This window comes from Oryctolagus cuniculus, chromosome 5 (genome assembly GCF_964237555.1).
Source record: "Oryctolagus cuniculus chromosome 5, mOryCun1.1, whole genome shotgun sequence".
In the NCBI taxonomy this organism is placed as follows: Eukaryota; Metazoa; Chordata; class Mammalia; order Lagomorpha; family Leporidae; genus Oryctolagus; species Oryctolagus cuniculus.
This window is the reverse complement of record NC_091436.1, coordinates 3,926,402-3,949,586: the sequence shown is the minus strand read 5'-3', so window position 1 is coordinate 3,949,586 and position 23,185 is coordinate 3,926,402. Positions and strand designations below refer to the sequence as shown.

At 40.6% G+C, this 23,185-nt stretch overlaps 1 long non-coding RNA gene across 2 annotated transcripts in view; it reads left to right on the top strand.

The window, feature by feature from the left end:
- LOC103349951 (uncharacterized) overlaps positions 1-12,284 on the top strand; it is a 39,811-nt gene extending 27,527 nt beyond the window's left edge. The window contains exon 4 of one of the 2 annotated variants that reach the window (XR_007923122.2): positions 9,843-12,284. This is a non-coding gene — a long non-coding RNA (uncharacterized lncRNA). Of the gene's footprint in view, positions 1-4,746; positions 5,085-9,842 lie in introns of those variants that run through there. The other variant, XR_007923123.2, reaches the window with a different exon arrangement.
- The last annotated feature ends 10,901 nt before the right edge of the window (positions 12,285-23,185 follow it).

Genomic DNA, 23,185 nt, shown 5'->3' with positions numbered 1-23,185 from the left:
TCTTCTCAACTAATTAAACACCACTCATTGAGTAAACCATACATAATACTCCATTGACCTAATAAATTTTAGTAGAAGCACAAAACACAGCGGATTGTAGGCACTCAAAACATTGTATTGAGACAAATACTGGTTCATTCATTACCAAACTGAGAAATCAGTCTCTCAGTCAACCATGTATTTCTAAACCATGTATGCTGTTGAAAGCACTAACACTATGGCTTAGATACCTGGTAGATAACTCGTAACTTTCAGAAAATCTTGACTATGTCCATGTTCAAACTTTAGCTATTGCTTTCAAGAATTTGTAAAGACTTGGAGAGACAATCTACAGCTATTTGTACATGAGTAGACTTACTTTGGGGAGCTCCATGCAATACTGGTATTCAATATTCATAGTGGTTGTGCCTGAGACAGGCATAGTAATCAAAGGAAATTATTGAGGTTAAAGGCCAGATGTCTTAAGGCCTCAAAATGGAAAAAAAAATCACGAAAGTAGAATTAATGGTCACAGACACTATTCAATGTTTGGGGGTATAGTTCGCAATTGAAGCAGCTCTGCTTTTTTTTAAAATAAACACACTGGCCTTATGAATAATACATGGGTGTTTGGCTGAATGCCTAGTGATTGCAAAACCCCTTTGGGGACAGTAGGTTGAGAGTCTGCATTTTTTAAAACATACAATAACAGTAATAACAATAATGAATCTTAACTCTTGTTTTTCCATCTTTGCTATAGAGATACAGAATTTATCAGATGTCTATTTTTTTAAAAAAGTTAAGTATCATTATGCTCTCAAAACTGTATTTGTGAAATATGTGAAATTTTTTCCCTTTATATAAGCAAAAAAGTAAAAGACTTTTTTAAAAAGAAAAGAAAAAAAAATAACAGACCATCTCCCAAGATTGTACCAGAGTTTAGGACTCAAACTCTTTCCTAGTATGTTAGTCAGGCTCTTCGATTACACACCATCAGTGGGCAACCCCATCACACCTACTTGCTTCTCATTAAAGGTAGGGATGCTGTTGCACACTGAGCAGTGGAATCAGGCTCCCTAGCTCCCCTGAGGGTTAACTGCCAACTCAGATTTCTGTTACTGCTTCCCTTCACACCCCTGAAACTGATCCTTTCATAGTAGGCATTGCTTTTCATTTGTACTTCATGGATTTTATAACATTGTGTAGCTTTTAAAGGTATTTTGTAGTCATTATTTCTTAAGAATTTGTATTAACCCTCTAAGATGGACTGGATAAATGAAACAGGTGAGACAACTGGCCTACAGAAATCTTGTGTGGCATACCCGGCAATTCACCAGCTCTATAAACACAATTTCTTGCTTTTCAAAATTGTCAGTTCCAACCTTATTCTTTGTTCAAACTATCTTGCACCCCCAATTTATCTACCACCCATGTCTCTAGCCTCCCACTGTCAGCTAATGATTTCCCCTTCTACACTAAGAATACTGTACTCTGTAGGGGAGTCCACTAGATTTTCTCCAGCACAGCCATGATCTTGGCTGCTTGCTCATACACCTTCTATTCCTTCCTGTACTGAGGACTTCCCACCTCCTCACCCACAATTAATTTTCCCCAAACCTTCTGCCTTTGAAGTCATGGCCAAATCCTAAAATGCCCAGGGATTAGAGGTTAAGAAATCAAAAACAATGTTGTTGTTAAGAGATTAAAACAAAAACAGCAGTGTTTCTAAGATGCTCACAGAGCTAGAGAAAAACTTTCAGCCTTTCAGTGGGGGGAGGCCATGTGAATCCCTAAACTTTCTATTTTTCTTGCACTAACAAAGGTGATAATATTATTAATTAATTAATGTAGAATAGCATTCACACAGTCTGAAACTTGAACTTAAAATTTACTGGCTGTCAGAAGGAAATGAAGCCCAATATAAAAGAAAAGGATACTAGGACAAGATAAAGGGAGGGGCCAGAGAAGACAAGTGTCATGATTTGCATAGGAAGTATCTGCCACGTAGAAATCAAAAGAAATTGTAGCTAAAAGTGTTACCAGAGAAGCAAAGGGTCCTTGTATTCCCGCAAGAAAGAATTCAGGAGTGAGACAGAGAGCAGTGGAAAGCAAAATGGCAAAGTTTATTAGGGTAGGGACATCTGTAAGAACGGATGGGCACATTTCCTGAGAGAGAGGACCTGAGAGAGTGTGTAGGTTCACATTTAGGCTGGGGTTTTTAAGGGGATGGGTCTTGCCTTCCCACCTTTTCTCTCCTCCTCTCTTTCTTTTCCTCAGGAACAAAGGACTTGTTGGGTGTAAATAAGAAAAAGTCCTTTCTGAGTTTTTCCCCCTGAAGTTGTCAGACAGGGGAAGCCTGGGTGATGTCGCCCTGCCTTAGAGGAAGGATGGTTATCAGGCCAGGTAGAGGGGGCAGGACCCCCTGGCAGGTCATCAGGATCTGGGCGGGACCTGTAAGTGCAGATAGGCTGCACCTGGAAGGTTATCAGGTAGAAGGGTCAGGACTCCCTGGACGGTCATCAGGGTCTGGGCAGGACTTTGAAGTGCAAGATGCTGGGCTTCTGGAGCTTCCGCAGTGGGTGCTGGTCTTCAGGCCTTTCTCATACACACATAGGCTCAGTTTCTGACTTCCTACCTAACAAAAGTACAATAATTCATATCTGAATTGAACACTCTTACTAGATACAAGTTCAATGACAACATTCGTAATTTTACATACCAATAACAAAAAAATCACTTACATGTAACCAAATATGCAAATTTTAATGAATTAATGTGGATAAAATTCATGAGTACTATCTCACAATAAATAAACACTGTGCATGACTTTCACTCCAAAATTTCTGAGAGATTCTTGAGAATACTCAAACGACCTAAACACACTGCTTTCAGGGATTTAAAGATTCAATGTTGTAAAGGTAAACTTGCCCTCAAAATGTACTCTAGCTTCAAAGAAATCCTAAAAAAATCACAGCATATTTTCTTGGGCCAAGTGTGGAAACTGACAGGCAGATTGGGGCATTTTTATGGGAATAGATGTCCCAAGATAATGATAAAGTTAGAATCTTATGCTCACAAAGAACGAGTTTTACACAACTCAGTCTGTAATAGAAAGACACAGTGGATATGGAGAGGCAAACAGCAGAGGGGACAGAGGGAGATGCTGTTAAGTCCATGAAAGTGGACTGAAAAACCAGCCTTCTAAGTAGACATGTGAGCAGGCCCATTCATGAAGAAGATACACATGGCCGGTGGATCTTTCATATCATTAGGATCATAGAATATGGTACCTTTTGTAATAGTTTCTTTTATTTGGTATAACACTTCCAATGCCTGCACTTGCTTCAATGTGAATCAGAATTTCATTGCCTTTTTTTTTTTTTTTTTTTTGGCTAAAACATGTTCTCATTGTCTTACAGTGCCATGTTTTGTTTAACCACTAATCAGTGAATGGAACACTATGATGGTTTTGCAATCTTTTTATTCTGAAGTTTTGTGTCTTCTGTCTTTATGGAGAGAACCCATGTACAGTTGACAAAAAATCTTATGGGTAATGTGCAAGGCTTGAAGAAAAGCAATTTAAAATTCTAAGATATATAGTTTATTCCAAGCTGGGGTCATAGAAATGGTGACTCTGATCCACATGGTCCCTGATGTGGAGTGGTTTGACTCATAATTTTTCAACTTCATGATGGTGCAAAGATGATGGACATAATAGTGTTTCAAATTTTGAAGTTGGTCTTTTCCCAGTTTGAACATATGAGGCACCACACACATTCTCCATACTGGGCAGCAACAGCAAAGCTCAGATACCAATCAAGTCATGAGGAGAAGCAACCCATATTCCACATTGTCCTTTGACTCAAAGCCATGATGTTTGCCTGTTAGGGATTTTAAATGAATTTTTGACTTACAGATATATTTAGGTTATGATGGCTCTACCTGGACATAACCCCTTCATAAGTCCAGAATCATGTGTACATCTCTTACCATTTTCAGGAGAAACTTTACAAAATTAACCTTTTCAAAGAACTCAGTAAAGAAGGGGTCTTCTTGCATTTGAATCAGTCTTTTCAAACAACAAGAATCACATCCAACAAATATATTGAGCTCTTATTCTGTTAGAGTCACAGAACTCCTGGATTTAAGTCAAATGGAAAACCAGCCAAGAGCTGCAGATGAACAATGGGGAAAAATGGTGGAGAGAACTTGTGATGCAGAGCACAGCACAGCCAGTTTTCACAGGCAGATTGGGGACCAGTGCTTATCTCAAATGTCTGGAGGTTGACCCTTCCCTGAAGTTCTGTAACGTATTGATGATTAGTCTGTCTATCCAGCCCCTGCCTCTGCACCCACCATGTCTTTCATAAAGAACACACTATGCAATTGGAGTGCCTCTACTTTCATGTACTATGTCAGTCCTTCTCGCCTTTACAATGTTCATGGTCTTTTGTAGATGGCAATCCTGGTTGCCAGCATGCTCCATCAATAAAGTCTTTGAAGGAAAACAAGTTTCCCATGATTTCAGCCTATTAAAGAGCATTTGTCTACCTGGAATTAGAGTCCTTCTAGTTTCCTTATATGTTTTAGAATGTAGCTTTTTAATTTAAAAAAAAAACTAATAATTTGTCTAGTTTTGAGAGCAAGAGTGACAAGTTGCTGCTACATATAACATCTAAATGGCAGTAAAATTCTATTACCATTCGTATTACTTTTTGCTAAAACATCCCTCAAAATTTTGTAACTCTGCATCTGCTTCTGTTTCAGGGCTAGTATTGTGGTTGCTGTGGGTTAAGCCACTTCTTGGGATGCTCTGTCAGCCCCTGTGAGTGCACCAGATGGAGTCCCAGTTCCTACACATCTAATCCAGCTTCTCCTGATGCCGTCTGGGAAGGCAGTGGATAAGGCCCATTTGATTGGGTCCCTGCCTCACATGTAGTAGACCAGGTTGAAATTCTTGGCTCCTTGTTTCATCCTGGCCCATCCCTGGTTGTGGTGGCCATATGAGCAGTGAACCAGCAGAACAAAGACCTCTCTCTCCCTCTATGTCTCTCTCTCTGACATTCTCTACTTCAAGTAAAAAAAAATTTTTTTTAAAGAAAAAAGAATATATTTATATTTCTCTTCATTTCTCTCCTCTTCCTGACCACATATTTGGGTATTTATCTGTGAATTTCAAAGCTTTTGCAGTTTCATATAAAAATTACATTTGTGTTTCACTTTTAAAATTAAAAACAACTATCCTTATAAGAATATATAACACTTTCAATAGATCCTGAAATATCTAAATCAAAATTTGATCATGTTGACATTGAATAGTAAATATATTTAATTTAAAGTAATAAATTTTGGAACTCAAGGTAGGCAATTTTCTGTAAAATTACAATAATTTTAAGGTAAATTGCTTTAATAATTCTTCAGAACAATAAGAAATGTAAGTTAAAAACAAATTCACACAAACAGGTACAAGATTGAAAATAAATATGTAATACAATTGTAACACCTAATTCAATTTATGTACTTGATATAGAGTTTAGTCATAGCAGATAGGATAGCTAATAATGCACGTCAACGATCCAATAGGTATTTTTTTTTTTCATGCATCTGGGTAGCATCTGAAAACTGAACTGTTTGTAGAACGAAGAATCATTCTGTGACTGACATGCCCCTCATTTGCGTGGGGGAGCAGACCTTTACAGTTGAATATCACACAATGAAGTCTCCAGTAATCCTCTTTCATATTGATCTGCTTCTGCATCCTGATGTTTTTTGAAAATGCTTCCTTCATTGTGCCATTGCTAGGTCATTGCAAAAGCTAGTGTTTGAATGACTTTACTTATCTGAAAATATCATTTGAGGAAGAAAACAAGTGAAGCATTTTCCAAATAACCTTGATCTCACCCAGACCCAAATTATAATCTTCCCTTTTCCTTAAGAGGATCTGACACGATAAGAACCAACGTTTGTGTTGCTCTTTGTTGTCATTGTTCTGCCTGGGCAGGTGAATAAATGAGGTCCGACAAATTGTATGGGCACCGGAGACAGCCAGAGGGCAGCTGAGACAGCTGATGACATGTCCTTGCCTTGTGATGACATCTCATTGAATGACAATAAGCTTCCTAGGGCCAGTCTGGGACATTATGCCAGCAGGAATGATGGCCGTATTGACTAACTGGCAGTACTGACAGTAGGAGATACCATTCCATCACCTGTGGGCTTGTCCTAGGCAGCACATTTTGGTTTCTCTTTGGTGGCTTCTCGCTTCTCCTCATCTGTCATCCTTACCCATCCCAAATTCTCCAGTCTTTATACTTTCTGTGAAGAAACTAGTTATCAAATATTTCATTTTAAATGGTGATGTGTGTGTTCAAATTTAGTCTACACAAAAGGACAATTGATCAAGATTTTGAAAGGAATCAGTCCTTTCTAATATGGTATTTATCATGTTATTATGTTCAGAGCACTGCACAAAAAAGAAAAAGGGAAAAAAGACTGTAAGTATCAGGAGTAATATTTGAAATGTACTGGAAAGATATCAATATTAAAGATGAGTGAGTTTATGAACATTATCCAGTACATAACTGACGTGTTAACATCCAGTATGCCCGACTCCATAAAAGCTGAAGTCCAGGAGCTCGCTCCTCCACAGGTATCTCTGTCCTCTGACCCTGCACCAGAGAGGCTACACCAGGATAGTATTACAGGCTCCCTAAATACCTTTTCATGTACAGAGTTGAAGCAGTCAGAGAGTGGGACTTCCCATGCCATGTGAGCCTGTTAACTTGCGTGATAATAAGTGCTTTTAGATTTGGCAGAATTTGCTTTCATTGTAAAATAAAATTTGTGCATGAGATTTTGAGAGAACAAATATGGATGCCATTCACTTCTAACTTCTCATATCTAAAGATGTATTTTCATTTATAGCTCAGTTTTGACTCTTTGAGTGATTTCAGATGAGTTTGTAATTTTAAGATATCCATTAGATAGTCTCCTAAACAGTGTCAAGTGATACAGATATTTCTCACTTCTACCTAAAATCGAGGGCAGTTTTATCTTCCAACTTTTATCACATTGCCATAGAAATATAGGTATGATGGCTTGTCTATGGCTGGAGTATTTTAATTATTAATACCACAGGGAGGCCGGCGCCGTGGCTCACTAGGCTAATCCTCCGCCTAGCGGCGCCGGCACACCGGGTTCTAGTCCCGGTCGGGGCGCCGGATTCTGTCCCGGTTGCCCCTCTTCCAGGCCAGCCCTCTGCTGTGGGCAGGGAGTGCAGTGGAGGATGGCCCAGGTGCTTGGGCCCTGCACCCCATGGGAGACCAGGAAAAGCACCTGGCTCCTGGCTCCTGCCATCGGATCAGCGCGGTGCGCCGGCCGCAGCGCGCCAGCCGTGGCGGCCATTGGAGGGTGAACCAACGGCAAAGGAAGACCTTTCTCTCTGTCTCTCTCTCTCACTGTCCACTCTGCCTGTCAAAAAAAAAAAAAAAAACAAATACCACAGGGATACAAATGTTAAAGCATGCAAAAGTTAGAATAATCACACATTTATGGGCTTCACTGTGAAATGTAAACAAATTATTTCTCTATAGTTGTCTTTCCTAAACTTACTAAAATTCTGATTTATACTTAGTATGAAAAAAGTGTAATTGAGCATGCTACAAAAGAAATCAAGAAAATGGGATTCACTCTCATAACTTTTGAAATAACCGGATTTCTTCCCCCTCTTTAAATAACTAAATGTGTCATTAGAAGGGAACCTATTGTGACACTAATTATAAACTTTGATATCACTATAGTATTTTTAGATATGAATTAACTCAGGACTTAACATTCCTTGAAAACTTGCTTCAATAGTTTAGCACTGTGTCTGCTATGGTCAGGCATTTAAGAAGGTCAGAAATCACGCCATCCTCATCAATGTGGCCACCAAAAGCTGAACAACAAAAAAGTCAAAATGCTGAAGAAATGAGATTTGAGGTCAAAGCAATGCCTGAAAAATGGAGCACAGACAAACAGACAAGAATCAGATTCCCATGGTGGGCTCTCTCAGAAAACACTATGGCAGCTAGTCCTGAGTTGAGGGCCATGGGCCTGGAGAAGCTGAGTGTCTTGAATATCTCAGGTCTTATCTCAGAAGTGTTTTCACAACAGGGGAGATGGAAATCAGAACAACAGAGGGAATGTTCCTTATGACATAGCTACAGCAAACTACACACAACCTAACTCACAGCCAGAGGAACACAAAACCTCAGGGGAAAGGATAAGATATATACATACATATGTATCTTATATAGTTTCATTACCCCAGAGATTGCGAAATGATCACACCAGGAATTTTGAACAGCTATGATTACTATGCTAAAAAATCTAATGAAAAATGTGAATAGCATGCAAAAACAGATGGGAAATGAAAGTGGAAAGAAGCTATAAGAAAAGATCAAAATAAGGTGGCAGAAATAAAAAAAATACTGTAATAGTAATGAAGAATGCTTTTGAGGAGCTAGTATTAGACTGGATTCAGGCAAGTAAAGGCTCAGTGACCTTGAAAGATAGAAGTCAATAGAAGGTTCCACAACTGAAATGCAAATAGAAAATAATTTTATAGCTGTAATACAATAACCACAAAATATGAGACAATTTTAAGAGAGGCAGTCTATGCATAATGTGAATAACACTGGGAGAAGAAAACAGGAACATAAAATATTTGAACTAATAATTATATTTCTCCAAAACTAGGTGCAGACAGCAAACTATCTATCAAGGGACCCTTCGAAAATATCAAATAGGGTTTATTTTTAAAAATCAATACCTAGATTTAAACTGCAGAAAATCGAAGACAGAGATAAAATATTAAAATAAATCAGTGGAACAAAATAACTTGCATACAGAGGATTAGTGTAAAATTACATCAAACTTCTGTTTGGTCTCCAGGCAAGCAAAGAGAGAGTTGAGTAAAATATTTAAAGATTTTAAGTGTAGAACTTCCCATCTAGAATTATGTATCTCTTAAAATGATTCTTTAAAATGCATAGAGAGATCACTAGTTTCTGGAGAATTGAGAACAAATCAATGCCTGCAAGTTTGTCAGCCTGGATAAAATGAACCATATCTTTGAAGGATACAATCTGCTAAAACTCACACAAAAAGAAATAAATGATCTGAATAGGCTATATCTATTAAATACATTGAATCCATGGCTACTGACCTTCTAAACAGAAATTACCAGATGGGTTCTTTGAGGGAATGAATTCTTCCAAATATTTAAAGGAGAAATAATGAGAATTCTTTATGATATATTTCATCAGACAAGGGCAAACTAGACATTTTCAAATTCATTCAATGAGGCTTTAATTACCCTGCCACCAAAGCCAGACAAACTCATTACAAGGAAAGAAAACTAAAGATGAATATGTCTCATCAACAGAAATCCAAAACATGCAACTTCACAATGTATTAAAAACTAAGTACCTCAACCAAATAGAATTCATCCCAAGTATGCAAGGTCGGCTCAAGATTAGAAAATCAGTTCATATATTTGGGCACATCAAGAGGCTATAGAAGAGCAAATGATCATGTCAATATTCGTGGAAACAGCACTTGATAAAACTGTTGGTAAACTTGGAAAAGAGAGGAACTCCCTCAATTTGATAAAGAATGCATAAAAAAACCAAAAACATGATGCTAATATATTTAACTTGAAACTTTATCTGTAACAAAAATAAATATTGTGGTAAAATATCTTTATAATCTTGAAATAAAGATTTTCTAAACAGAACTAATGAAGCTTGCATTAGCTAGTTCAGGCTGCTAAAGCTATGAGGGCTATGTTGTTTAAACAACTGAAATTTATTTTCTCACAGTTGTATAGATCTGAGAGCACACACTGTCGGGTCCTTGTGTGGACTCTGTTCCAGCCTTAAACATTGATTCATTCTTGTGGCCAAAGAAGCAGTCAGAGAAGCAGCAGCAGAGCTGGTTCTCCAGGGACTCTTCCTACAAGGTTGCCAATTCTACGAGGCCAAGTCCCCATGCATGAACTCTTCTATCCCTAATTACCTCCAGAAGTCTCATCTCCAAAAACTGCTCATTAGTGCTCAGGGTTCTGAAGCATGAACTGAGGAGGGCAGGGGTGGCACCCTGTAGCCAAGAATCAACCAGGAAGGAAATCTTTGAGGGAATTTCGTCCATCAGAATCCACCAAAGGAGGAATGAAAGGCAACCCATAACTGCGGGAAGCTATTTCCAAGAGATACACTTGGCCATGTCCAGGGTGTATAAACAGATCTTCCGTCACAAAGAAAAGACAGACAACTCAACAGGAAAATAGGCAGAAGATTATATCCAAATGACCGAAAAACATAAAAACTACTGAACACTATTTTTCAACAGAGAAAAGTGAACTGAAATCAAAATAGACTCTCCGGCTTACAGGATGGCAAAAATGAAAAAGACAAACGATATCGAGTGTTGACAATGCTTTGATTCTCACTGCTTTTAAGCAGATTCTTAGGTTAATCAGCAGGCCCACTCTCCTCAATTCCTTTTAAGTGGAAGGAAGAAGGAAATAATGGATTTTGGAAGATCTATTGACTTCTAGGGTTCTCTCTTAGACCATATGATTCTGATATTTTGTTAATTTAATATGCACAACCTGAACATCTCCCATAAGCAAGCCATCAAGTGCCTAAGAGGAAGAAAAACATATTTGCCATCATTCATATCTCTTAAGAGCTGTCTAAATCATGAGGATTTATGAACTAGATACAAATACAGCACCTAAACCCATATATTTATTTACAGAAGTGTTTAAGACTTGGAGAAGATATTATCGTTTCCAAAATGAGAAATAAAAATGCACTCAGCCAAGATACGAACATTAAGTTTCTACCAAACTTAACAGTATATCAACTTCATTAGGGCATAAACTGTGTATTCATCAAAATTGTATTACACATGAAGATAATTAGTTTGAGATTTCTTAATAGTGCAGGAAGAAAAAATCGTAGTTGGGCCGATGTTTAGCCTAGGAATTAAGATGCCACTTTGTCAAATGCCATCCCAGAGTATGGGTTCAAGGCCAATTCTCTCCTGAATCTAGCTACCTGCTAATGCACACCCATTATAATACCACATACAATCTTCAGCTATATTGACTATTTCCAGCTTGCATTGGTTCCAAGTTGCAAAGTCTCTATTCTTACAATTTTCCCCTAAATGGCAGTGGGGGAGGGGCATGAACAGCATGTGAAATGGGACTTTGAGTGGCACACAGAAAGGGGTGGTCTAGCAAAGAGGAGGGTGTATAAGCAGCAGGGACAGGGGCTGTCACACAATGGGGCAGGGCTGTGGCAGGCTGGGCTGCTGAGCAGTGCTTGGAAAACCACAGCTCTTCTTGCTAGTGCTACCTGCCTGCCGACATCAATTTTAATAAAGATCTGTTCTGGTTGTGAAATGTTATTGTGTAGAAGTTTACCTAAATAGGCATTAAATAACTAAATTTTCAAATATTCTAAAAACATTTTGTACTTTCAAAAATGTTTATATATATATATATATATATATATGTATGTATATCAATCTCTTTGGAATTTTCTTTCCACCTTTTTGGCACATTTTATTTATGCGTGTTATTAATTATTATGAGTGTTTCAGGTCATTCATTAATAAAATATGGCATTTCTCTGGCAAGAAAATCCTATTAATGGTTTGCTATAAAAGCCCTATAAATGGAGTTCTAAGTACTTTATCAGCTTCCTGTCCTCTTTTTGAATGACAGCTTGAATCATTAAAAGCAGTCAGCACTAAAATGATTTATTTCCATCTAAATAGAGATTACTTGATTTAATTAAGTACGCTGTGTGTTTCTCGATTGCCACAAAGTGGTTCCTGCAAACTTCTGACTCATTGCTTAGTGTTCTCCTGGCCTCAGTGGGATACTGAGAGGATTCAGGTTTTAGAACTTTTAGCTCTACCTTGCAAATGGCTTTAAAAATTTAATAACTCTTCAGAAATTCTGTGTAAGCTTATGAAATTTTTATACTTCCTGGTCACTTTTTACATGAAAGTTACCATGCTTTCAAATATCTCTGTGTATATAAGCATCAAAACACAGAGTCTAATAATGACCCCACAAACATTAGGATGTACACTTGAAATATCTCTTGGCATTTGTTCATTAAACTAATTCTTTTTTATTATCTGTACAAAGGAACAATTTTTATGTTTGCAACTCTCATTTTTCAGGTTTGAAATTTAAAAATGTACCAGATTCACAATCAAAAATAAAATTTGCAGTTTTCATACAATGGCTTTCCTGTATTTCACTGAATCTCTTGTATTATAAAATCATCCAGGTATTCCTGAAAGTCATATTTCCCCTGAGCATGACCATATATTCCTTCTCTTATCTTCTCATTGGCTACTGGATTGCAGGGATTTGAAGTCAAGGCAGACAGAAGCACGGTTGATAGAAGTCCGGGGGATACCAGCACCTACAAGTGTGGGTAGCAATTGAGAGCTCTGAAGTCAAATGACCTTAGTGTGAAAACCAATGTTGCCACCCCTACCTATGAGGGAGGCCACGTTTCCACTCTGAGTCTCCATGCTTGCTTCTGTAAAATAACAATTATGAAGCTACAAGTACCATGTATTGCAAGGAATAAGCAGGTTACTTACTGCAAATTATTCAGTGCAGCTCTGGCACCCAGTAAACACTCAATGATTGTTGACTTTTATGAGCCGCAATTGACTTTGCACCGTTTTATGCTGGGCTTTTACCCTTTATGTACATCATCTCCCATTTGCACCATATCTTTGCAAGATAGACAGTGTACCCCTCTTTTACAGGCAATAAACCAGGGCTATGAAATGATTTGCCAAAGATCTTAGAGGGAATGAATGCTAGAGGTCAATCCAGGGCTAAACCTTAAATCCTCAATGTTATCGTTCTTATATCATCCCTTCAGATAAAGAAATTAGAAAAACAAACAAAAACTGGCATTGGATGCTCCAAATAACATAGAAAACCTGAAATGTGGTATATTTCAAAGATGAGAGGGGAAGCAGACTGATAACCAAAGGGAAGTTGGCAATGCTTGAATGGCCTGGCCAGAGCCCACAATGTCACTGAGGTGCGTCAGACAACCACCAAGGACTCTTGTCCAAGTGCACTACAGTGGGGATGGAGCGCCCAGCGTCAAGCAGTCCACAGCTGTGCAGCCACACTCCCCTGTGTGGGAGCTCTCACCAGCTCCCTGATGGTTAGGAAAGAGCCTCTGGCTTTCAGCACTGTTTAGGGTATGAGGCTCCTTCTGCCTCATTTTTGGAGAAGGCTGCAAGACACATGCTTCTGCTCTCTAAAATCTTGATGCATCAGTTGCAGGTACAAGCGCACGAAAGAAGAAACTTGATTTTCAACCTCATTGCTTCTACAGTCTTACTCTCAGCTGATGACATGAGTTTATATTTCTCTGATAAAATACTAGCAAATAGAAGAGCTTTCCACAAAACTATCCATCAAACACACACACTTTAATAGAATCTCACTCACATGCTGATTTCTCAGTCCGTGTCCAGAGATAAATAACCCATGCTCCTTTATTTAAGCCAACTCCATTACTTGTGCGCTGTCGCTCCCCCTCTTCGTGGAGGAACGACACAGGACCCTGCGCTGTTCTTTCGTCTGCTCGGCCCTCCCCGGGTTTGCTGCTGGTTCTTCCCGGGTTGGCTACTATCCCTTCCACCTCCGTGGAAGGGCAGTTCCCCCTGGCCACATTCCCCACTTCCGCAGGGGAGTGGCACACCGCCGGCCGGCTTTCTCGGGGGCTGCACGGGTTCCCTTAGATGTTCCCCATAGATGTTCCCCGTGAATGCCGTCTCTCTCCTCCTTTATAGTCCTCCTCCGCCAATCCTAACTCGGCTGCCCACACGCCGAGCACGCCGCTCTCCTCCAATCAGGAGCAGCTCCTGCAGCTTGTCAAGTTGGTGAGAGGCAGCTGGGTAGAAGCTGTTTACTCCTCTCCCAGCGCCATATTGTGGGAGAGCAGATGCATAGAATAAGTCTTAATTCCAGTAACTCAGTCCAGTCCGGATTGCTCCCCACAGATCCCCCTTTCTTTTTATTTTTGGCGTTGATACGTGCCTGTCTTCGGTGTCCCGTGGCACACACTCTGCTCTACTTGCTAGAGTTGCCACAGGTTCTTAAAAGTCCCATCAATCAGGCAAACCGAATCCGGGTCCTCTCTTCGCCATGTTGTGAGGAGGTTTTTAGGCACTGATGCATGCCTGTGTTCGGTGCCCTGCAGCGCATGCTCTACTCTGCTAGAACTGCCCGCAGGTGCTTACAAAACCTATCAGGCAAACCGAATCCAAGCCTTCTCATTGCCGTATTGTGGGGGAGACTTATTAGTGTTGGTTTGTGCCTATCTTCGGTGACCTGCAGCTCATGCTTTGGTCGAGCTGCTTGCTGGCGCTTACCGCCTTAAATCAGGCAGACCGAATCCAAGCTCTCTCATTGCCATGTTGAGGGGAGGCCTTTCTATTTCTCTATTTCTCTATCTCCGGGCATTCCTATTTCTCCCATTTTACTTCTATCTTCCAGCATTCCTATTTCTCTTTTACTTCTAAACTTCTGTTTCTCTTATCCCTGCGGCTTTCCGGCACCTCGCCCCGCCGGCGGGTTCCCGGCTCTGCGCCGCTTCAGCCCGCGCGCCTCTCTCATCTGCGCAGCTTCCCGGCTTTGCGCGGCTCGGCTTCGCGCGCTCCGCGGTCTCCACGCTTAACCCTTTCGCGTCTAAACCACGGCCTACGCCAGCGTTCCCTATCTATTCACGCCCCGTGCTCTCTCTGCACGCGGCGGCTTCCGCGAGTAACACAGCGTAGCTTGCGTCTCCACCACTAGCATTCGATCCAAGTTCCCCGGGCTAGCCTGGCGAATTCAACCCAGCGTACGTCTCCGCCCCACGATTTGGCTTCCCGTCCTTTGCTCCCCGGGCTAATCAGACGGATCCCAATCTGGCTTACGTCTCAGCTTCTGGTTTCAACTTTTCGCCCCCTATTCCCGGGCTAACTTGAGAATCCCAAAGTGGCTTTCGTGTCCGCCTTGGCCTGCCCCCCACGGCTTCAATTTCCCTAACATTTTTCTCTACCCGGTATGTTTCCCCAAGCTTTCCTCCAACAATACTCCTCCCTCATTTCTCCTGGCCTCTCCCCACAGTCCGCGTCCGAGTCTGTTTGTTCTAGCTTTCACTTTCGCTTTCGACCTTAGAGATTTCTCCCAGCTTCCCCCAGTAGTCCGTATCCGAATCTATGCCTAGGCTTTCAATAGCTTCTTCCGGCACCCTTTTCGTCCGGCTTTTCCCTAGGCTGTTTGCTAGTCTCTCTCTCCGGTATTTTCCCAATTCTTCCCGTTTCTTCCCGTTTCTTCCCTCCTAAGTTTGCTATCCGTCCTAGGTTTCCTATCCGAGCTAGGTTTCCTATCCGAGTCACGGCACCATTCTGTCGCTCCCCCTCTTCGTGGAGGAACGACACTAAGCCCTGCCTAGGCTTCATATCCGAGTCACGGCACCATTATGTCGCTCCCCCTCTTCGTGGAGGAACGACACAGGACCCTGCGCTGTTCTTTTGTCTGCTCGGCCCTCCCCGGGTTTGCTGCTTGTTCTTCCCGGGTTGGCTACTATCCCTTCCACCTCCGTGGAAGGGCAGTTCCCCCTGGCCGCATTCCCCACTTCCGCAGGGGAGCGGCACACCGCCGGCCGGCTTTCTCGGGGGCTGCACGGGTTCCCTTAGATGTTCCCCATAGATGTTCCCCGTGAATGCCGTCTCTCTCCTCCTTTATAGTCCTCCTCCGCCAATCCTAACTCGGCTGCCCACACGCCGAGCACGCCGCTCTCCTCCAATCAGGAGCAGCTCCTGCAGCTTGTCAAGTTGGTGAGAGGCAGCTGGGTAGAAGCTGTTTACTCCTCTCCCAGCGCCATATTGTGGGAGAGCAGATGCATAGAATAAGTCTTAATTCCAGTAACTCAGTCCAGTCCGGATTGCTCCCCACAGTGCGCAGTTGTCACCCAGTCAAAGCTTGCCACAAGAGCTCCAGGCCTGGCCTCATCAAACACTGCTTCCTCATATGGAAGGAAGATAAACAACTGAAGAAGGACAGTAGAGATGGCCTGTCCTCACAGCTCCCTAGTCCTAGTTCTGTTTTATTGCATTAAACCTCTGAGTCAGTCGTGTGCTCATTGAAGCAAAAGAAAAATTTCTAAGACTCCAACCATTCTATTAACATATATGGAATTAATTCAAATTTACTTCTTGCTAAATATTTCAACTATAAGGGGAAAATAATTCATAAATATCTTGCGAGGATGTAAAATGTAATTTTAATAAGTAAATTCCTCTTGATTTCCTAACTTTGTGAGCATGAAAAATTTCCCCACTAACATTTGTACTCAAAATTTTATCAAAATTAATTTTTGTCTATTTTCTGGATTGTTAAGATATCTGAGAACAATATAGCATGGTATGTAGTTTCATAAACGATTTACAAGAAAATGAAGGGATATGGATACACACACACACACACACATATATATATGTAATCTCTTACATCTATATACATATGATGGTGGTTAAGTTTTTGAGTTATCCTTGTCTTCTGGAAAATCTGAGAAGAGCAAGTTGAAATAAACAATCTTTCATTGTTATGAAATTTTTGAGAAGATATGAAATTTCCAAATGTTACCCAAGAACAAAGAAAGAGAGTAATGGATTTGTGGATGAAGCCTTAACGACACATAATGTGGTGAAGACAGGGAGGGAAGTTAGAGAGCTGTGTCTCACATCAGAACTAGCACTAACTGCAGGGGATTTCTGAGAGATGAAGGGAAAAAAGACATTGAACAACAGAACAAACAATCCAATTAGGAAATAAGCAAAGGGCCAAAATAGATGTTTCCCCCTTTTACAGATTTATTTATCGGTTTATTTGGAAAGGAGGGAGGTGGAGAGAAGAGAGAGAGAGAGAACGAGAGCAAGAGCGAGAGAGCTGAGACTAGGCCAGGCTGAAGTCAGGAGCCTGGAGCTTCATCCAGGTCTCCAAGATGGGCAGCAGGAAATCAAGTGCTTGAGCACGTTCTTTTGCTTTCCTAGACACATTAGCAGGAGATGAATCAGAAACAGAGTAGTCAGGACTTAAACTGGAACCTTGATATGGGAAGGGGGCATCTCAGAAGGCTGTGTCACCCATTGTGCCACAAAGTTGGCCTCTTGAATATGCAATTTTTAAGAGAAGTGGCCAACAAACACATTAACAATGTTCAGGATCACTAACCATCAGAAAAACACAATTAAAAACCACAGTGAGGTATCATCTCAGGTCACTTAAAATGGTTATTATCAAAAAGACAGGCAATATCTAATGCTGGCAATGTTGTGGAGAAAAGAGAACCCTAATACGGTATTGGCAGGAATGCATATTCGTACAACCATTATGGAAAACAGTGTGGAGATTCCTCAAAAAACTAAAAACAGACTTATCATATGACACAGCTATCCCACTTCTGATTATATTCAAAGAAAATGAAGTTGGTATATGAAAGAAATATTTGTTCTCCAATGTACATTACAGCCCAATCCACAACAGCAATGATATTGAATCAACCTACATGTCAATCAACTGATGACTAAAAAAAGAAAATGTGGTATAGATATTCATGATGGAAAATTACGTGGTCATAACAAGAATGAAATCCTGACATTTGCAGCAAAATGGATGGAAATAAACTTCATTATGTTAAGTGAAATACCATATTGAGAAGTACAAGCACCGTGCTTTCTCTCATATGTGGAAGTAGGCATGCATGTAAATAGATGTTGGATAGGTAGATAACATGTAGATTCCATATACTTGATACATATGTAGATTTTTATATTTCATCCTTAATGATTTATACTCCTTACATGACAATATGCTCATCTGTCCTCATTTTATGGTCTGTTTCATGAGTCTCATATTGTGTGAATTAATATATCTATCTCTTCTCTCAGTGTATGTGTATATACATAATGCTTACAAATGAAGAAAGAATGGCAAATGTTAAACACGTATTACAAGTCCTGTCACTACTTCCGAGCTAGCCTCCCGCTACACTCCTGCGAGGCAGTAGTCGATGATCCTAATGCTTGGGTGTCTGACACCCATCTGGGAGAGCCAAATGGAGTTCCTGACTCCTGGCTTTGGCTTGGCCCAGGCCTGGCTATTGCCACCATTTAGGTGGTTAACCAGCAGGGGAATCATTCTCTCTTTTCCTTTTTGTCTCCCCCCTTGTCACTGTGATTTTCAAATAAATAAATGAACTTAAACAAGAAAATGTTAAAACATCTAACTTCAAACATTAGAATGAAGAAGCAAGATACGGAGAAAGACCAGCATGCCTAAAGTTATGAAAAGAAAGTTCATAGGAAAGAGGTTCTTATTCTTAACACCACTCATAATAAGATTATGTACATTTAAAATCACCCCAAATGCCATTTCTTTCCTGACAGATTGACAAAAATTCCCCATGACAAATAGTCTGATATCAAGGTAAAAAGAAAATATATATTCTTGTAGTCCTTGTGAGACTACAAATTACAACACTATTAAGGAACACAACAGACAATGTACAATTTTTAAAACATGGAATTATTGTACTTATCCAAGAAATTCAAAAGTTAGAATCTGTCTTATTTATGTATATATTCTATTACACAAAAAAGCACTTACACTTACAACTACATGCTTATCATTTGTAGCATGGCTATTTATAGCACAAGAGTATAAACAAGTGGCTGGTACTGTGCTGCAGTAGGTTAAGCTGCCACCCCATATACTGGCACCCCATACGAGCCCTGGTTCAAGTCCTGGCTGTTCCACTTCTGAACCAGCTCCCTGCTAACGCGCCTGGGAGGCAGCGGAAGACGGCTCAGGTGCTTAGACCCCTGCCACCCAGGTGGAAGTCCCAGATGAAGTTCCTGGTTAATGGCTTCGACCTGGCCCAGCGTCCCCTGCCACTGCAGCCCTTTGAGGAGTGAACCAGCAGATAAAAGATCTTTCTGCCTCTCCCTCTTTCCCTGTAACTTTGCCTTTCAAATAAAAAAATTACATCTTTAAAAAAGGAGTAGAAACAAAAAAAGGTTTTCTATCCTGCAACTTTGCCAAATTCTTCTATGAGTTTCATAATCTCTTGGGAGTCCTGTGGTTCCCAACAATCAGGATCACATCATCTGCAAACAAAGATAATCTGATTTCCTACATTCCCATTTGTATGCATTTGATTTATTTTCTTCTCTAATGGCTGTGGCTAAAACTTCCAGAATCATATTGAATAGTAATGGTGGCAATAGTATTTGTCTGGTTCCAGCTTTTCCCCAGTCAATATAATGCTGAGAGTGAGTTTGTCATATAAAGTTAGGTTCCTTCTATACTTACTTTACTCAAGGTTTTTAATCATGAAAGTATTTTGTATTTTATCAAATGCCTCTCTGCATCTATTGAGATAATCATATGTTTTTTATTCTTCAGTTTGTAAATATGCTGTATTCTGTTTGATTTGCATATGTTGAAGCATCCCTGTATATCAGGGATAGATTCCACTTGGTCCAGATGAATTATCTTTTTGGTGTGTTGATGGATTTGAATAGCTAATGTTTTTTTGAGGATTTTTTTTATTTGATAAGTAGAGTTATAGACAGTGAGAGAGAGAGACAGAGAGAAAGAGGTCTTCCTTCCGTTGGTTCACTCCCAAAATGGCCACTACGACTTGCGCTGTGCCGATCTGAAGCCAGGAGCCAGGTGCTTCTTCCTGGTCTCCCATGCGGGTGCAGGGGCCCAAGCACTTGGGCCATCCTCCGTTGCCCTCCAGGGCCACAGCAGAGAGCTAGACTGGAAGAGGAGCAAACAGGACTAGAACAGACACCCATATGGGATGCCAGTGCCACAAGGCAGAGGATTAACCAAGTGAGCCACGGTGCCGGTCTTTTGAGGATTTTTACATCTGTTCATCGAAGACATTGCTCTGGTTTTCTTCCTTTATTTGCAAACTTTATAGCTGATAAAGGGTTAATATCCAGAATGAATAAAATTTCAAGAAACTCAATCACAACAAAATAAGCAAACTAATCAAGAAATGGGCTGAGTATATGAACTGGCATTTTTCAGAGTATGAAATACTAGTGACCAACAGACCTATGAAAAATTCTCAGATTCACTAGCCATCATTGAAATGCAAATAAAAACCATAATGAGGTTTCACTTCACCACAGTGAGAATGGCTACCACCCAAAAATCAAAAATAACAAACGCTTGATAGGATGTGTGAAAAAAGGTACCCTAATACACTGTTGGTGGGAATATAAACTACTACAGTTTGTGGAAGACAGTAAGGAGATTCCTCAGAAATCTGAAAATAGATCTGACATATGACCCAGCCATTTCGCTCCTGGAAATTACCCAAAGGAAATGGGATCAGCATATGAAAGAGTAATCCATATCTCCTTGATTACAGCAGATCAACTCACCATAGCTAAGAAATGGAATCACCCCAGTTGTCCATCAACTGATGATTGGATAAGGAACATGTGGTATATATACACGAAATGATACTACTCAGCCATAGGAAAGAAAAATTTCATATGAAACAAAATGGATGCAGTTGGAGACCATTATGCTTAGTGAAACAACTCAGCCCACAAGAGACTAATATCAAGTTTTCCCTGGTTTATCATAACTAATATAAAGAGTACCAAAAAATGAAATGTATAAAAATCAAATTGACACTTTGAGATTTGATAAGCTTTTATTTATATCCCTGTCTATACTCCTGAGAAACAGTAGTTTTTCTACTTACTATTTGTTGAATTTTTTTTTATTTGGTGGAAGGTTAATCTTGTGACTGTAAAGTAAATTGAAAGTATGTCATTGCAAAAAAATAAAATAAAAATAAGGAAGTTAGGAGAAGGGAGAGTAGGAGCCAGCAAAAGAGGGTTTGGTGGGAATGACCATTATACTCTTAAAACTGTACATATGGGGGCTGGGGCTGTGGAGTACCGGTTCCCCATATGGCCGCTGGTTCAAGTCCCGGCTGTTCTACTTACAATCCAGTTCTCTGTTATGGCCTGGGAAGGGAGTAGAAGATGGCCCAAATCCTTGGGCCCCTGCACCTGTGTGGGAGACCTGGAAGAAGCTCCTGGTCCCTGGCTTTGGATCAGCACAGCTCTGGCCATTGCAGCCAAATGGGAAGTGAACCAGCATAAGGAAGACCTCTCTCTCTCTCTCTCTGCCTCTCCTTCTCTTTCTGTGTAAGTGTGATTTTCAAGAAAATAAATAAATCTTTTAAAAAACTGTACATATGAAACGTTATTTTTTCCCATTGTAAAAAAAAAAAAAATCGGGGCTGGCGCTGTGGCGCAGCAGGTTAATGCCCTGGCCTGAAGCGCCAGCATCCCATATAGGCGTCAGTTCTAGTCCCGGCTGCTCCTCTTCCAATCCAGCCCTCTGCTGTGGCCTGGGATAGCAGTAGAGGATGGCCGAAGTTCTTGGGCTCCTGCATCCATGTGGGAGACCTGGAGGAGGCTCCTTGCTTCGGATCAGTGCAGCTCCATCCTCTGTGGCCAACTGGGGAGTGAACCGGCAGATGGAAGACCTCTCTCTTGCATGCTTTTTCTCTCTCTCTCTCTCTCTGCCTCTCCTCTCTCTGTGTAACTCTGATGTTCAAATAAATAAATAAATCTTTTAAAAAATAAAAATAAATAAATAAAAATATCAAGAAAAGATAGTTTTAAATTTCAAAATAAATGAACCCCTATTCTAGGTAATACATTCAGAAAAATGAAAAAACAAAGCCACAGACTGGGAAGAATATTTGAAAATCATTCATCTGGGAAAATACTTGTTCCCAGACCAGTGAGGAGCAGTCATAACATGGTATCAGTGGGGAAGATGGAGAGCATGGGTTGTCTACCAATAGCTCAGCTCCGAGGGAAGGGGCCAGACAATGCATTGTCAGCACACGCTGGTTTTTATCAGCAGTGTTTACTGTGATGTTATATAGGGAGGATATGAGATGTGACTGTTTTGGGAGTACAGATAAAATAAAATTTCCATAAAATTGGGGCATTTAAGCTCAGGAAAAAGAATATTTTATGAGTCCTATGCAGAAAAGGAAAATTAAGTGGGAGGGACGCCCTCTGTAAAACCTTTCAGTTTCCAGTTTATTAGCCAAGATTGCCTAAAGAGATATCCTACCCCATGTGTTCAGCTTGGCCCAGGTGGGTTCCTGCTACATACATGCAGAGTGAGAGAAGCAGGTGATGAGAAAAGCAATTAACAAAGCAGACCTCAAAATATGTCAGGAAAAGGACATGCTCTGTCTGCTTTGTGCTTATTGACAGTAATGCTGAGGGGAACCAAGCACATCAGAAGAATAAAAAGAATTTGTGAGCATTTTGACACCAAAGAAACTGCAAGACTCATTTTTTAAAATCCTGCGACAATTTGGTCAGTCTCAGAAATTAGCCTCACTCAAGCCTCCACAGTCAGGGAACAGCCTGCAAAGTCCCAGCCCCCAACGGGTGGCCACACACCTATCCCATGTCACTGACGATGTGCGGGGACAAGCACACGGAGACTGTGGTGGGCAGCAAGGCAGGGACGTGTGCACAGAGACTGTGGTGGGCAGCAAGGCAGTTCGTTTCAGATATCAGGAGCCACTCTAGTGGAGAACTCCCCACACCCAGAGGGACACCTTCCCAATGTCTTCTGAGCAAAACTGCCACAGAAAGGCGTCTCTTCAGCAAAAGGGAGCTTTTCTTGTTACTGCTTGGTCACTGTGTGTACTGGATAAGGGAGGGCAGGAAATGCCAGCATCTTTTAAGTTCCTCTCTCTGTAACTCTGCCATTCAAATAAATAGATAAATATTTTTTAAAATATTAGATCTCAAGTCCTATTTAAAAATGTTCATGGGAAGCCATTGTTATTTAAAAATTGTATATTTAAAAATTCACAATAAACTTAACTTTTGATTCCATTTCTCTGAGTTCACGTGTATGAACACAAGACTTACAGACCATTCAAGATGCCATTTCAGAGGCATGGTTGACAACGCCACTCAGGACGCAGATGCAGCTGACACAGGTGTATGACAGGCACATGCTACTTACATCCCTGGATTA